The sequence below is a fragment of the Falco biarmicus genome, chromosome 2 (assembly GCF_023638135.1).
Source record: "Falco biarmicus isolate bFalBia1 chromosome 2, bFalBia1.pri, whole genome shotgun sequence".
Lineage (NCBI taxonomy): Eukaryota > Metazoa > Chordata > Aves > Falconiformes > Falconidae > Falco > Falco biarmicus.
In genome coordinates, this window is record NC_079289.1 from 8,937,758 (window position 1) to 8,953,568 (window position 15,811).

The following is a 15,811-nucleotide window of genomic DNA, read 5'->3' on the forward strand; positions in this document are numbered from 1 at the left end:
TGTAGTTTGCAAAACCCAGGTAAAGCAAAGAGAATAATGTGACTGGAGCACAACGCTGATCTCATTGTTTAGACTCACATTTCCAAATAAAAAGGATGAAAACCAGTAGAAAAATGAATGTGTTTTGGGATACCCATAGTAAACCAAGTTTTGTTGTGTTTTATCATAACAAAATGACCTTGAACTGAGACAAGCAAAATATTTATTGTTGCTGACAGCTGGCACACTGTGCAAGGTGACCTGAACCAGGCATGCCAGACTCCCTCATCCTGCTGAAGGTCTGCACTTACTGACTGAGGGTCTGCATCTGCGTTTGTCTGCCTGAAGGAACCAAAGCCAAGCGCCTTGTAATCTTTAATTGCTCCCTCTCCCATTCCTTGCTTGTCTCATGTGGTGGAGAACAGCAGAACAGTGTCTCTCACTATTTGAATTAACCATAATTAGCATAAAGAGACCCCAGGTCACATATACTGTATAGCTCTAGACAATATAATTACAGGAATACATTTATTTGAAGAACTTTGCCATTTGCATATTCCCCTTTTGTCTCATTTTTCCTCACACGGATTACAAAAATACTCAGCTGGTTGTGTTCAGTGAATTTATCTCTGCCTGCAAGACCCTTGGAGGAGGTTGGATTTTGCTATTTCAACCTTATTTCCTCCTCTTCTGTTCTGTCTAACAGAAGATATATATGTAACTTCCCCCTCCTCCTTTCACATTTTAAACTCCCTTTTCATTACTCTAGCTTCTTAAGTTTGAGCTGTTGAAAAAAATCGCCTGCAATGTGGTAATGGGGCGAACAGAAAACAGCAGGTAGCCTTTTACTGTACTCGGTAACAAAAAGTAAAACTTTCTTAAAAAGAGTAAAAGAAAAAAACCCCAGACTTTTAATATTTCATTTTAATCAAAAGCTGGAAAACTTCTAACAAAGGCTTTCCACTGAAAATTCTTGAAAGACACTTTTGTAAAGAAAAAAGTTTTAAATAGCAAATACATGAAATCCCAAAGTAATTCTCACCTTAGAACTGTGGGGACAGACACAACAGCAGGCCTGTTGCGGCAGGACAAGGGATAATGGTTTCAAACTAAAAGAGGGCAGGTTCAGCCTAGATAGAAGGAAGACTTTTTTTACCATGAGGGTGGTGAAACACTGGCACAGGTTGCCCAGAGGTGGTAGATGCCCCATCCCTGGGAACATTCAAGGTCAGGCTGGATGAGGCTCTGAGCAACCTGATCTAGTTGAAGATGCCCCTGATCATTGCAGGGGGGGTTGGACCAGATGACCTCTAAAGGTCCCTTCCAACCCACACTGTTCTAGGATTCTGTTTCTAGCTGTTCCTATTCACAAAGACCTTGGTTTGACCACTTCTCCAGCACTACCAGCTCTACTGGAAAAGTTGACTAACAGTTTTCAGCTGATTCCTCAATTCTAAGTAGGTTTTAGGACAAAACTTCCTTGTACTCTACCAGTACAGGTCTACAATCGACAGACACCTGCAAAAAAGAATTCCAGGTCAAATTCCCTGGATGCAAGTGAAGTGAATTATGGCAACACAGACCCCAATTACAGTCTGAAAGAAAAAAAACCCAAAACAACACCCAACAAACAAAACACTCAAACCAGAAAATCCAACCACAGTGATGAACAGATGAAACTGCACAGAACCACAGGGCTTCCTGCAGAAGAAGCTCGGAAGCACAGCCAGGAGAGCTGCCTAAGCAAAAGAGTGCCTGGGGTGCAAAAGTTGACAGGTTAAAGTTACAAATTTCTTTCCTGACTGTATCATTTATTTTACAGCCAAAGCTGAAGAACGCTTTACCAGAGCTGCACCTCTCCAGACAGCAGATGGGCACTACCAGTCACGCTGCTCCTCACAGGCATCTTTACGGGCACACTGTCATGCTGAGGACAATATTGAAGACTAAATCCACAGTTGCATTCCTGCCCTCAGGTCACACTCACGTGTCATCTCCAGCATTTAGTGGCAGAAACCTCCCCACGATTCTGAATGGACAGGACTCTCTGTCTCCATATCTCCCCAATCACCATTTTTTTTCCTTGGTTCTAGGTTTCAGCTTTATTTTCTTTCACATTCTCTGCAGAACTGAAGCCCAATGTGAGATACTCAGCCCAGCTCAGAGATACTCCTCAGTGAAGCAGATGATTCCCCAGTAAGATAAAGTAGATGGATTGGGAGCATTAACGAGCTTTAGGATCTGCTGCTGCAGCTCCACAGCATAGGGTATTTCTGCTGAGGCTGCGGGGATGAACCTGCTGGTTTTGCATTCATTCCCTTACCAGCTAATAACAAATCCTCAGAGCCTGCTGTGCAGTGAATCACTTCAAAATATGTAGAAACTTCAAGCCCAGCCTGGGCATCACAGCTATTTATTTATTTTAAATTAAAGCCAGGCTCAGAGTAGATTATTACATAAAATGGACAAGGACTGTCTCCTCCAGAAAAAAAATTATCTTACACAGTTTGTTGTTTTTTTTTTTTTTTAAATCCAACATATAAAAACTGCTACAAAGACCCTTAAGGCTTATCTCTACAGCTTTACCACCATGGTGGTGTTTACTTTTTCACAAAACTATTTGCACTGAAATTCTATCATACCAATTTATCAAATACGTTTTGAGTCTGTGGAATATGTGCTTTTGTGGTGGACCTGAAGTTACAGCTTCAGTTTATGGAAGTAATTTCCATTGCAGAGCTGTATTCTAGACATTGCTTTAGAATTCTTAGTTTGTTATGAACTAAGAAAACAGACTTCATATAACCGAACATTTCAAATGGAGCTCTACTCCATCACATTAGGGCTTTTCACTATCAAGTCTCCATTCTACTTTGAAATTCTACACTCATTTCCCATGAGAATTTAAGCAACTGGCTGAGAACCAATTACTTTAAAAATCTCATTGATTTTAGGTACGCTAATTTTTTGTGATCATCTTGTGTGAGGTTGGGGGGTGCTGTCTGTTGGTTTTTAACCTTGGTGTGACTCAAAACTAATCTGCTTCAAAGGTAACCCACATTTCATGACTCCTGATGTTACACCCCCACCCCCGAAAAAAAGGGTGTTAAGATTCAGGAGGTCACGAGCATTTGATGCATTACATAAAGCAGAAAACTTGATAATAAAGAAGAGATCTCCACCCTATCTAGTTACCCCTAGTAACTGGTCCCTAAATCTGAGAAATTGAATTAGGCTAGTACATCTCACGTGCTGAGATTCTCTAGAAGTCTCTCTTAAGAAGTTGCTGGAAATCAATTTTCTCCTGGAGGGACAGAGAAACCTCTGGTTATTCACACTCCCTTCTAACAGAAGAGCAAGAAGGCATCAAACACTACCACCAAACTGCAGGTTCAAAATAAAATATTTCTTTACACAACACCCAGTCATCTTCAAGAACTCCTTGCCTTGTATGTTACTTCTTTGAATATGGAGTTTAAAAGCATTTAACAAACTGTGTGTGTTATATTTTGAAGGCTAATAATGCAATGATTTAAGCTAGTAGCTCCCTGAGACAGAAACGGCTGGCAGCAGGAAGCACTGTTGCTGCTTGCTTGCCTATCCCCAATTTTCCCTGAGCATCTGCTGTTGGCTGCTGTGAGAACAGGGTACTAGAATAAATTAGTCTAATTAAAGCTATGTAGACATATTCAAGCAGTAAAATGATCAAGCTACCTGAGATAGAAGAGAAGGTAAGATACAAAAAGCCATTTGGTTGGCAGAATACGAAGAAACCCCAAATCAGTTCAAATTTCTCATGTTTTTTTCATCCTGTTTCTTGCTGCGTGCTCTCCACAGGCATCTTTAGCATCGATGCTGCAAGGCCAACTCATTTCGGAGCTGGGGCATGTGCCAGGGGACCTCACCACACAGTTTGTGCAGAAACCAAAACTCTGCAGCTACCAAGCAGTGGCTTGTAACAAGATCCCCTAAAAAGGCAAAAGTATGTTCTAATAGTTTATAAAGCCCTGAAACAGCATCAGCAACTCGAGTAGCTGTACATCGTGGAACCGATTCTTAACACCAACGAAAGATTGCACTTTCCCTACAGTAAGCTTTGTACTGAGGCTGTTATTATTCATGGGAAAACTGGGTTTCCTAATGGCACAGGACTGGGAATGAAGTAGTGCAATCCCTGAGATTTCTTCACTTCCAGATTTTTCCTTTCCAAACTGTGCAACAGGGGAAAACAAATCAGAGGGTGGGTGGAGGGAGGACAGAATAGAGTCAGCTTGACCAGCCAAACCCTGCTGACAAAGCCAAACAACATCATCTAGCATCGGTTATCGGCCAAGAAGCCCTACATCGAGTTGAGTGTGTTCTGTAATTGAGACATGCAGTTCCAGCCCAACAGATAGGCAAAAATGCTGAAATAAGCTCAAATATACTATAGGCATCGCTACGGAAACAGCACCCCCACACAATGAGACATTTAGATTAACAGACTGTAAGGCAATAGATGAAAAAGTGCTTTTGCAATTTGAAACTGTATCACAGTCACGAATGGTCAGGGCTGGAAGGGACGACTGGAGGTCACCTAGCCCCACCCCCTGCTCAAGCAGGTTCTCCTGGAGCAGGGTGCGCAGAGTCTCATCAGGTGGGTTCTGAATGTCTCCAGAGCAGGAGACTCCCCAGCCTCTCTGGGCAGCCTGTGCCAGGGCTCCGTCACCCTCACGGTAAAGAAGCTTTTCCTCATATTCAGATGGAACCTCCTGTATTGCAGTTTGTGCCCGTTGCCCCTTGTCCTGTCGCTGGGCACCACTGAAAAGAGCCTGGCCCCGTCCTCCTGACACTCACCTTTAAGATATTTGTAGGCATTGATGAGATCCCCCCTCAGCCATCTCTCCTCCAGGCTGAACAGCCCCAGCTCCCTCAGCCTTCCCTCATCAGGGAGATGCTCCAGTCCCCCCATCATCTCTGTAGCCTCCGCTGGCCCCTCCCCAGTAGCTCCCAGTCTCTGTGGAGCTGGGGAGCCCAGCACTGGACCCAGCACTCCAGGTGCGGCCCCACCAGGGCAGAGCAGAGGGGGAGGACCCCCTCCCTCGACCTGCTGGCCACCACGCTCCTCCTGGTGCCCCCCAGGGTCCCACTGGCCCCTTGGCCACAGGGCACACCGCTGGCCCACGGGCACCTTGCTGCCCACCAGCACTCCCGGGCCCTTCCCCGCAGAGCTGCCCCCCAGCAGGTCACCCCCAGCCCCTGCTGGTGACTGGGTTTATTCCTCCCTAGGTGTTACTATAACTTCAATCACTAAAGTATGATACATGAGGAAGTACTAAACCTGGTGACACAAACCTAAAGCCAGCTAAAGCACTTAAAGGATTTATGCACGTTTCACTCAGAAAAAGTCAAGACAGAACTGATGTCTTGCAAGTTTGTGAAGCCAGAAATTAAGATGCAGTGCTTCTCCGAAGATGCTTAATACATTTCAGAACAGAATGCCTTTCTGAAGTGCTGAAGTGTAGCACAGAAAAACCATGCGTCATTCAGTTAGATCCCCATCCCTACACCAGATCTGCCTGAAACCCCATGCTAACACCTGACAACATGTCTGAACTGAGTCCTGCTAAGCATAAAGGCAGCAGGCTTTTCTTGGTGTTTAATGAATGTGAGATCTGTTTGCAAAAAATACCTCAAAACATCATTTCCCTTTGTATACAGAAACACATCCTTTCTTTGTAGAAAAGAGACTTGACAACACTCTACAAATGAGCAGAGCACCTTCAGGGCTCACAGATGCAGCAAACTCTTTCAAAATCCAAACACCCACACAGAAGAGGTTGTACCACGCCACAGATGAGGGTCCTTTGAGGGTCTGTGAACTGCTGTGGTGGTAAAGCTTCATGTTCAAGCATGAACATTTATTTGCTTTAGGGTAGAATGTGTGTCACAAGGCCCTGAAGATAATTGCTGCTGCAGCAGTTTAAGATCTTAAGAGTCTCTGATTGTCCAAGCTGATTTTCTGGTCTTGAAGTTGACTGCCTCTGCAGTAAGGTGAGCAAGAGTCTACCGTGTCCAGAATAAAGCATGAAGCAACGAGCTTAAACCACTGATGAAGGGACAATTGTGAAGCAAGATAGAGTTAACCTTCCAAAAACCCTCTGAACTTGGCTTGTTAACTCCAGAACACCACCCAAGATACTTCCCTTGGCAAGCATCTTTTTTTGGAAGGGTGATGAACTACTTTTGAAACACAAGTCATCACTTACTCTGGTGTTGATGGAATTCTACTTTTTGGAGGTCCATCAGACTACTTGCCTCATATCTGGGACCTCTCCCACCCAGACATCTCTATGGAAACCTTTTGTATGTACCTCCCAATCACACAAACCTTATAGGTGTTGCCTTTCCATCAACTGGCTAAAGTACACCCAAGATACTGGTAGTCATTGGGAGCTGTGGAGTTCTAAGCAACCCTGTTCCAGAAAAGACCTCATAAATGGGCTCTAGTTCTTCATTCCTCTCTGAAAGAGCTGCCCACTTCAGATGAGAAGCATCAAGCAACATACCATAAACTATAACTAGTTAGTGCAAACCAAATAAGAACCCAAGATTTAAAAGACATTATATTACAGAATTAAATATTTCACATAATAAAGTTTGAAGCGTGAAAAGATCAATGTAATTGTCTAAAGTTATCTGCAATTACTTTCTTAGCTTTCATAGTAATAATCATTGGGGAAAACTAGTCCATGAGAAGAGTACTGTCCTGGGGAAATGAACAACATTCCACTTGGAAATGCTCAGCAAATGCATTAACCGTTTCTAAATTAACCATACGTGTGGCCATTCTCAGCTTCAGATTTATGAGCTCCTGGCATATGTCAATCATTCCTATTGAGCTTGGCTATGCCAATCAATATAGTCAGGGGGGAAACAAAATGATAAATGCACAAGCTTTCAGGGTCACAAATTCTTCTTCAAATACTGGAAATTTTTGTTTACTCTAGACTGTTTAACCAAGCTGTAATTTGTGGGTTTAGTGCCGCATGATTCACCAACGTTGAGGTAGCCCACAAGAAATAGAATTTTCAAATAATGCCTTGAAAATGTGTGTGGGAAAACCCTGTTTTGCACAAGAGGTCTTCAACCCTTTGACTCTGTTGTGGACTAGTGTAAAAATCAGCAAGCAGCTGTCATATAGACCACACTAGAATTACACTGAAAAGGCACAGGCACAGAAATCTGGGGAAAGCAGAGCTGGAACGATGCTCCAAGGGGTCAGTGTACTTTTCCATATTCTAATGTTTTAGCCATCACTTTGTAAGTAACTAAAGCAAGATGCTATCATGCAAAAAAAAAGAAAAAAAAAATAATTTTCATAAATTGTACATCCTATTCCAAAGCAACAGAAACAGACATAACAGTACAACTGAGGTACATCATCAAGAACAGTAAGGCAATATGAAGTGCATTTGAATATGTATTTTAGTAATAGAATTAGATATAGATTCTGCTCCAAAAAGAAAGTCTACTTTATCCAGAAGCGGTTCGTACAGGGATTCATATACCAGTCTCTAAATAGAACGCCTGTTACAGAAGAAATGAGAACCTGTGGTCATCACTGATGGAAAAACAAACTCCAAACAAAGCAAACAAACAAAACCAGAACACACACCCCAAAAACAAACCCAGTATGCATGAAAAGTCTCCCTAGCTGAAAAAAATCCAAATACTAAGGAGAAATGAAAGATTACAGGCAAGCTGTAAATCAGTTGCAGAACTAAAAACCTAGCCTGTATTTTGAGATTTAAAGAAAACTTTGCTCACAAAAACTAAATTGTACTTTTGTTAATATCAAGAGTAGAATTGCTGTTTCATAACAAATCACATTAAAAACAAGTGTAGGGGAATCATTAAATAAATACAAAACAGCTGCTAATTATCAAAAGCTTGTAATAACCAATACCGTATCTTAACTGAAAGCCCATGACGTCTCCCAATAACAGTTAGATTCAAACCTTCTGCAGCAGTCAGTCCTATTTATAGGCTTGCTGATTCCTGGTGTGGCCATTTGGGAGCTATGATGGGTCACAGACCATACCCAGAAGGGTAAGAGTTTAGTAGTGTGCATGCAGACCTTACAGATGGCCTCAGTGGCAAAGAATGGTCTAGGGTATGTTTAAGTTATTAGTACAGATACTGCCTACATCTAATGTATGTCTTTTTGGGTTTCTTGAGCTTCTACATCAGCAGGAATCCAGCACAACACAACATTTAAAGTAGCCCCATTCACAGAAAGTGTTGACTGAAGCGTTCCCATGAGACAGGAATGAACTCGAGCTAGAAAGCCTGTATTAAGAGACCGTAACCAGATTATGAATGCAAACATTTAATTATGTCATCGAGTCTAGCTCACATGGCAAAGCATCCCATCAACTGTGGTTTTAAATGAGCATCAGGATGTACTTGTCAATTAAGGGTCCAAGGAAGGCTGCTAGTCATCACAAAACAGTTGAGATCTGGCAGATTACCTGGGAGTTGAGATGGGTAGTACATCACATTTGATTTTGATTGTAGAGGTCAAGCTACAGCTTTCCTGGACATCACACACATAGAAAAATCCCTAAACACTTTCAAAAAGCTTACGCCACCCTTCCCCAAGAGCTTGTATGTTATGATACCTACCCTTTAAAATTGCTGAAGGGTTACAAACACCTCTTCTAGCGCCATCATACCACCAAACCCTGATGCCTGATGAAGATTTCTAATTGAAAAACCTTCAGTTCAAATCGGATGTTTTCCTAAAGTCTTTCTAGATGTATGAGAAAGCTCAGTAAACTGTGGGCAATTAAAAAGTAGTTATAGGTTCACATCCAATGAATTAACTTGTTTGTGGCAAAAAGCATCTGGATTTAAAACCTGTTTCTTTCTTCTTCTCTTGGTAGCTGAACAGGTTGCAAGATGAATAGAAAATCTCACAAATCTTGAACTTGACTGTAATTTCTCACCACTTTTCAAGTCCTCAGGGGGCAAGAAAGAGGCCTCTATTTTCATTCTACCTTTGCTTTCCTGAGATAGATCAGTAAAGTTTAAAAGAACGATCCTCTCCTTGACTTCAGGATGGCACAAGATACAGGTATCTGTACTGGAAACTCAAAGAGCTACTGACAGAGAATGGAGAGGCAAAGCACACTGTGCTGCAGCTGTAGGGTATTTTATACCTGTAAACTGCATTGTGCAGTTTTCACTCCCTTCCCCACTGTACAGGACCAGTTTTTCTTTTATTCATTTTGAGAGGTTTATTTTTGCTTAAAGATGTAGAAAAGTAAACCAACTGGAAACAAAAATATTTTATACAAGATTTCAGAAACTGAAATACCACCTACTTCTACAATATATCCTGAAAAGCCAGGCTCAAGGCTTGTTTCAGCACCTGCCCATCCTGCTCACCCTCAAAAGCCCTCTAGGGAGCATCACCAGGATGATCATCAGGCTGCTATCACTAAAGGAAAAGTCCAAAGTACAGCCTGTGCTTTACAGTACACTCAACACATGTTTGTGTGTACTCACGCTCAACTGCTGTGAGGTTCAGATGACTCTCTCCCCTCCTTTCTTCAGTGACCTGATGCCAACAGACAAGACCACAGATGTTTCTGAAAGTGTCTGCACAAGGGTCCTTCAGTTTCACAAACAAGCTGAAGTTGGGCTGCTAGGACAGACAGATAGAACCAGAAACTGGGTTCCTCCAAGCCAGCTCAAGTACAGTATAAATACAAGCAACACAACAGATTGCTTTTGCTATTACTTTTCATTTCATTGCAAGACAGAGATTTTCCTTATCTTGTACTCCTGATGGTAAAAAACCTCTCACCGTTATACTAAAATCCCTTTCTGACAGGTATGTCATAATCAAAGTAAGTTTATATCAATAGAATGCAATGTTTCACACTTTTCTCGAAAGGGTTACAGATTATCCACAGAAAGCAGCTTCAGGCTTGAAGCTACCAATCCATTTCCCAAACACCTCCATTCCTGATCTACATGCAATAAAAGGATGGCCTACATCCATAAAAAGAGAACTCTAAAAGAAGATGGTTTGTGCAAATACATCCAGAAAGTACTATTCAAAACTCAGCACCTGAAAGCTGTTTTTGCTTCACAGAAACGTTTTTGATTGCAAAAATACAGAAGCACACAAAATAACAGGTTAATACGAAGTAGATAAACGTGTCATTTGTCCACCACCAGAATACACGAACTGAAGTATGAATTAGTGACTGCTAAACAGCACCATAAATTAACTGATGCCCACCTAACAAATTGGTTACATGACAAGACATATTCAGTCTCTTAACACCAGCGTTTAACATAAGATAAGGATATGCCTTTGAACATTCTTTTAAAAGTCATCATATGCCGAGAGGTCAGAGTGATTTTAGCATGATGTAGAAGGTGCTGATGTTTTGCAGATGGCAGTAGCAATGTCTCTTTCTGCAGGAGAATCAGATTTTCATTTCAGAGAACAGTGGGGGTGAATTAGGACTCAGAATGAAGAGGCCAGATCCTGCCAAAAATCATGGTCTAGGCACATACATGTGCTTGCTTATGGGAGGAGGGGGGGAAGAGAAAAAGTCATTTCAGACAAATTTCACATAAAGTTCTACTTTGATGAGTATCCAAATTACTCTAGTTGCTCAAATCCTGTACTGTTGGGGATGTATATTTTGTACCTATGAAAATCTTACTTCAGACTAAAATGTGTTAGTGCAGAGGGGTGCCCCTCAGTTGCACATTTTACATTAGCTTCCTCTTAGATATAAGAGGTTTATAGAATCGGGTACCTCTCTATTCCATTATGTCGGTCTCAGTCAAATTTTCTGCGTAAAAGTTGCCCCGACACTTCTCCAAGCCACCTTCTCCTCAGAAAAAAAGAAAGCAGTTCTGCAAAGTTTGAGGTTACCTGAATAACTTAAAGACGTTAAAAAAAAGTTTTTTCCAAAAGCCAACAACTTCTAAACTATGTTTATGTTGGAACAGCATTGCTAAGACTCAGCATGAAGCAAACATTCCAGGTTTATTTTTGTCCTCACTGAAAATCCATGCCTTGGAGTATTTTTATTATTTTTTTTTTTTAAACACGTATCTGGTCGTCTGCATTCAAGTTATTCACAAATCTTTCTACCACTGAATTTCCCCACCAGATCACAGAATTTGTGCATAATCACAAACACGCTGTCAAGTATAAGTCTTTCTATATGGATAGGATTCCACTTCTTGACTGTAAGCATTGCATCTAAGGATCTCCAAGATCATAACACAAACATTTACAAAATGCTGCTGATCTCAGTTTTCTTTTCAAGAAATACAGACCTTTTACTTGCAAAGGTGCCTAGTATGTAGAAGAGAGACTGAGTTTGCCATGGCTGTAGGGTTTTAGTCCTTCTGTTATACCTCACAGGCAATCCTCACTATGCTTCTTACTACCGCTATACTTTGCTTGTTTTCCCTAACTTCCCAAACCTAGGAGTTGGGGACAGGCAATTGTGAACCTGAATAGCAAATGTGTCAGAATATGTAGTTTTGCACCAAGGCAGAGAGAGTGAACCAAAATTTAACATCTAACTATTTGGGGAGGAGAAAAAGTTTGCTCTCCGTGGCTTGGAGACAGACCCTGACTGCGAACGCTCTTAATGTGTGTCTTTAATCAATCATGCTTTAATTAAACTGCTCCGTTACTGCATAGTACATCGGAAGGACAGGTCAAACCCCTACGCTAGCGTTAAAGAATGTAGGATCTAAATCCACCACTAATAAAACGGACTGTCATACTGCTTCAGGACTTTCCTTTCATCAGTTACTGTTCTGCTGCTCTTTTTTTAAATTAAAGGAAGAAAGCAATTCAGTGAAAAATTTCCATATGGCCTCTGCAGTGCAAAGCTGAGAGCAAATCTATACATTCAAAATTTTTAATACCTGAAGTGACTGTGTTTTTCTTCTGGTTTATTAACTAAAGCAAATGCCTACTGGAGACATTATAAGCTGTCTGAACCTCATCTTGGAAGTTCATTTCATTTCTGCACTTAATTTTCTTCTGTCTGGTACTCAATAATACAGATACATTATTGTTGGGGTTTTATTTTTGCTTCTTCTCCCTCTGAATGCAGAGCAGAAGTGCATCACCACTTGTTTAAAACCCAGTTGTGCTCCCATAAAGCCACTCCTCAGATAGGCTTTAGCCAGAAGACACTCATAGTCTTAATAGCAGTGGGATACTAAATCAAAAACCTATGCCCTAGTTCAGCAAAGCACTTTCTTAAACAATATGAAGCCAATAAGGCTGTAACTCTGAATACTTTCCTGCAAAGGGCTGTAATTACTCATTTGTTTCCCATCACATTCAATCTGCTTTGGACCTAGTCCTACACATTTGCTGGAAGGTATCATTAAATAGGATGAGAGGAAAGTCAGGCCAACAGGCTCTCAATTTCTAAGAAATCGCCGGTTGTAGCATCTGCCTGTTCAGATGCTTAAGAAAGCAGCCACAGAGGGACCACACATCACACCGAGACCTCTGGCCCACTAGCTTTAAACATAAGTATTTGCCCTGTTTTGGTTCTCTCTTTGAATTACTACTTTAATAATGTAGAAAAGGTAATTACCTCAAGTTTACAGGTATTGGCATCTGTAGCGTACACAGTGTGACTGGAAGTTTTGAACTGTTACATAATAAACCCAGAAAATGTAAGTGATTCACAAAGTATATTAATGGGAAAAAAATGAAGTGAGCTCTAGCAAACAACTAGAACAGCTCCTTATTATCCTCACTTCCTTTGCCCACAACTTTTGGGAAACATTTCACAAAATGCTTTTTGTTTTATAAAACAATGTATATTTGATGGCATGTGATGCATGCAGTTGATGTATCACATATGTTTCTACCAGGCTGTGTGGTTGAGATCACTCTTGGTACAGACAAAAGATGCTATGATAAGACAACTGAGCAAACAGGCATGCTGGCTGAATGGTCAGGGAATTAATTTGGAGGTACTTACGTTCAGTTACTTGGTCTGCCATAAATGTCCCTTATTACATTGGGCAAGCTAAATTCAGTCGCTCACTGAAGTGAAAATAACTATTTCCCTGTCTCAGAAGAGTGCTCCAAACCTAAATGGGAAATACAATATGCCAACGTGATGCCTGTGAGTGCCTGATCCTTTCTCCAATGCATATTAGTGACTCAGAAACTACCCTCCATAACTATTTGATAAGGAACAACAGAGCTCAGAAGTGTTAAATGTAATGCAGCAAGCATGTTAGGACTCCAATAGCTTGAACTGCAATGCCTGAATGAATCTCATTAAAGAAAAGCAGAAGCTGAATGATACATGCCCTGGAAGTCATATTATGTGCTGAATGCCCCCAAGAATTAGGAGTAAGAAATAATAAACCAAAAAATGTGACTGGAAGAATTACTTTTTCTTTCCTTTTTTTTTTTTCCCCTCAAGATACGACATTCAAACTCAATAGTTCCTACATTTTGCCACAATCTGGCAACCACAGCCAGGGATGACATGTCTAACCACAATATCACTGGACTGAAAAAGTAATGTGTCTCCACTTCAGGCTCAAATTGGAGAAAATTCTAAACCTAAGTGGTACATTCTAGATAATGAAGATTTTTCTTAACTTCTAGAGTAATAAGTAAGTTCCTTTACAGCTTCTAGTGTCTTTTTTCTTCACCTCATATTTGTCAGGTGAATTACCAAACACGTATATAGATGTTCTTTCTACAGAATGAGCTTTGAGAGCTACTCTCTCACATACCAGTATCTCAAGGCATGCCCTCTATTTCCACCTAGATCATTTATTGGGGAAAAATGTAAGGACTTAGGTTATCGCCCCAGGATTTCTGAAAGTCCAGAAGCTGGCTCACAGCTAGTCTTACATGCAGAACAATTTGCAAGTGGACAACAACTTCAATGCATCCAAAAGATGATCAGACTCTGGATATGTACAGACTATATGCAAAGCAGTTGCTGGATGCCCAGAAGTCCCAGATATCTGGCCCATCTCATACAGAATGGAGATGAGGAATATCTGCGATATTTGAAGTAACATGCATCCAGATGGTCCCACCACCACGTGCACTGCAGATCGGGAAATTCGCACACTAAAGGCTCCTCAGCCCATGTGCCTCAGCTCTCCTAGCTGCATTCTTCTGCCAGGGTAGGACAAAGTACTGCTGTCACAAAGTTAAAGTTGAAGCCTCTTTTTAAGAGACATAAAACACTTCCCACAGTATGAAATTACTACAGACCCAAATGGGAAAAGGCACACAGGACTTCAAGCAGATTTGGTTTGGGTGTTTGGATCCCAAATCAAGGTTCATAGCAATCAGCTCAGAGTTGAAAAAAAACCAAACCTTTGCCACACTAGGAATGTCAAGAGCAGTAGTGAACTGACCAAGTGACTGTTTCATCAACAAAACTGAAGTTTATGCCTCCTGCAAGCACACTTGATACAGCACTACAGTTCAGAAATGATATTATGATGATGCCAAGCAGACATCAAGAAAGATTTGAGAATGGTTTCAGCTGTCCATTGCTTCCTAGTAGACCTGCTACCATGTTCACCACTCTTCTTCCCTATTCCAGCAATATGGAACATTCAAGCTCCTGTGAGTTGCTTTGTTTATTCTCTGACAAAAAAATAAAACGTTAAAAGCGTCCACTTTACTGAATTTGCTGTTCCTCAGGAAATACTAATTGAAAACTTCTTGCTCTGTGTTACAAGTTGCAGCGCAAATATTATGATACTTCAAGTCAAACAAGATTAATACCCTTCTTTCCCTGCAGGAAATCCTAAGAAGTCCTACAAGGGTTCCCAGCTTTGCAGGAAATGAAACTGCTGGATGCTCATACACTTCTACATTTGGCTTCAGTGAGAAATTTGTTTTGCAACTCCCCCAAATACCAGTTAGATTACCACAAGCCAAGCAGTCCAGTTGCCAGTCAATAGGACGTTTGACCTTGCAGAGAAACCTGAAAGGCACTTGTACAAACAACAATATCTGGTTACAGTTCCATTCTCACTGCCAAACCCATTAAAGCTTATCTTTAAAATACAATTACTTGTAAAAAATGGCCAACACCAAACCTGTTTTCCAGCAGCAGTCAGAGCCTTGCTGTTGCTTTCCAGCACCTTTGCATCATGTCTTTTCTATTTATATGAGAAATGACTTCATTACCTTATAACTTCAAATACAGTTAACATGTTAAATCCAAAACAATTACTTGCCTTCAGGGAGAGTAGCCCAGTTTCAGCATCAGTCATGCATTCATTCTGGTTTCATAATCCCAGTTACCCTTGACTAGTGGACATTTGGAAGGTCACAATTCAAAAGAACTTCTGTAAGTTGTACTAAGCTACAAGAACTCTCCAGGGCAGCTTCAAGCTTTCCAAGGTATCTTTGCTTAGTGCCCTTATTTTTCTTCCAGCAGGTCTCGTGAAGAAGTCCAGCTCTTCCTGCCTGCATGCCAGAGGACAGCTTTTGGCATTAGAACAGCATCACTGAGTTGGTTGCTCCAAAAGCTCATAAGGAAAATGAATAAGCTTGGACAAATAATGCTACAATAAAGAGTACTAAAAGGCACTTTTGACTTTTGGGACATAGAACTGTGGAAACAACTGGGGCCTTTACATGATTCTCTGTCAGTAGAGATTGATTATATTAGCAAATTCCATTTTTTCTTTGAGATTTTGGCTTAAACAATTAACACTTTTTCACATATGCTTCCATTTAAATTACTATCTACTAACAGAGCAAGACAGTGAAGTTTCACACTATACT

At 41.0% G+C, this 15,811-nt stretch overlaps 1 protein-coding gene across 1 annotated transcript in view; it reads right to left on the reverse strand.

The window, feature by feature from the left end:
• ME3 (malic enzyme 3) overlaps window positions 1–15,811 on the reverse strand; it is a 136,133-nt gene that overhangs the window by 103,371 nt on the left and 16,951 nt on the right. The window lies entirely within an intron of this gene.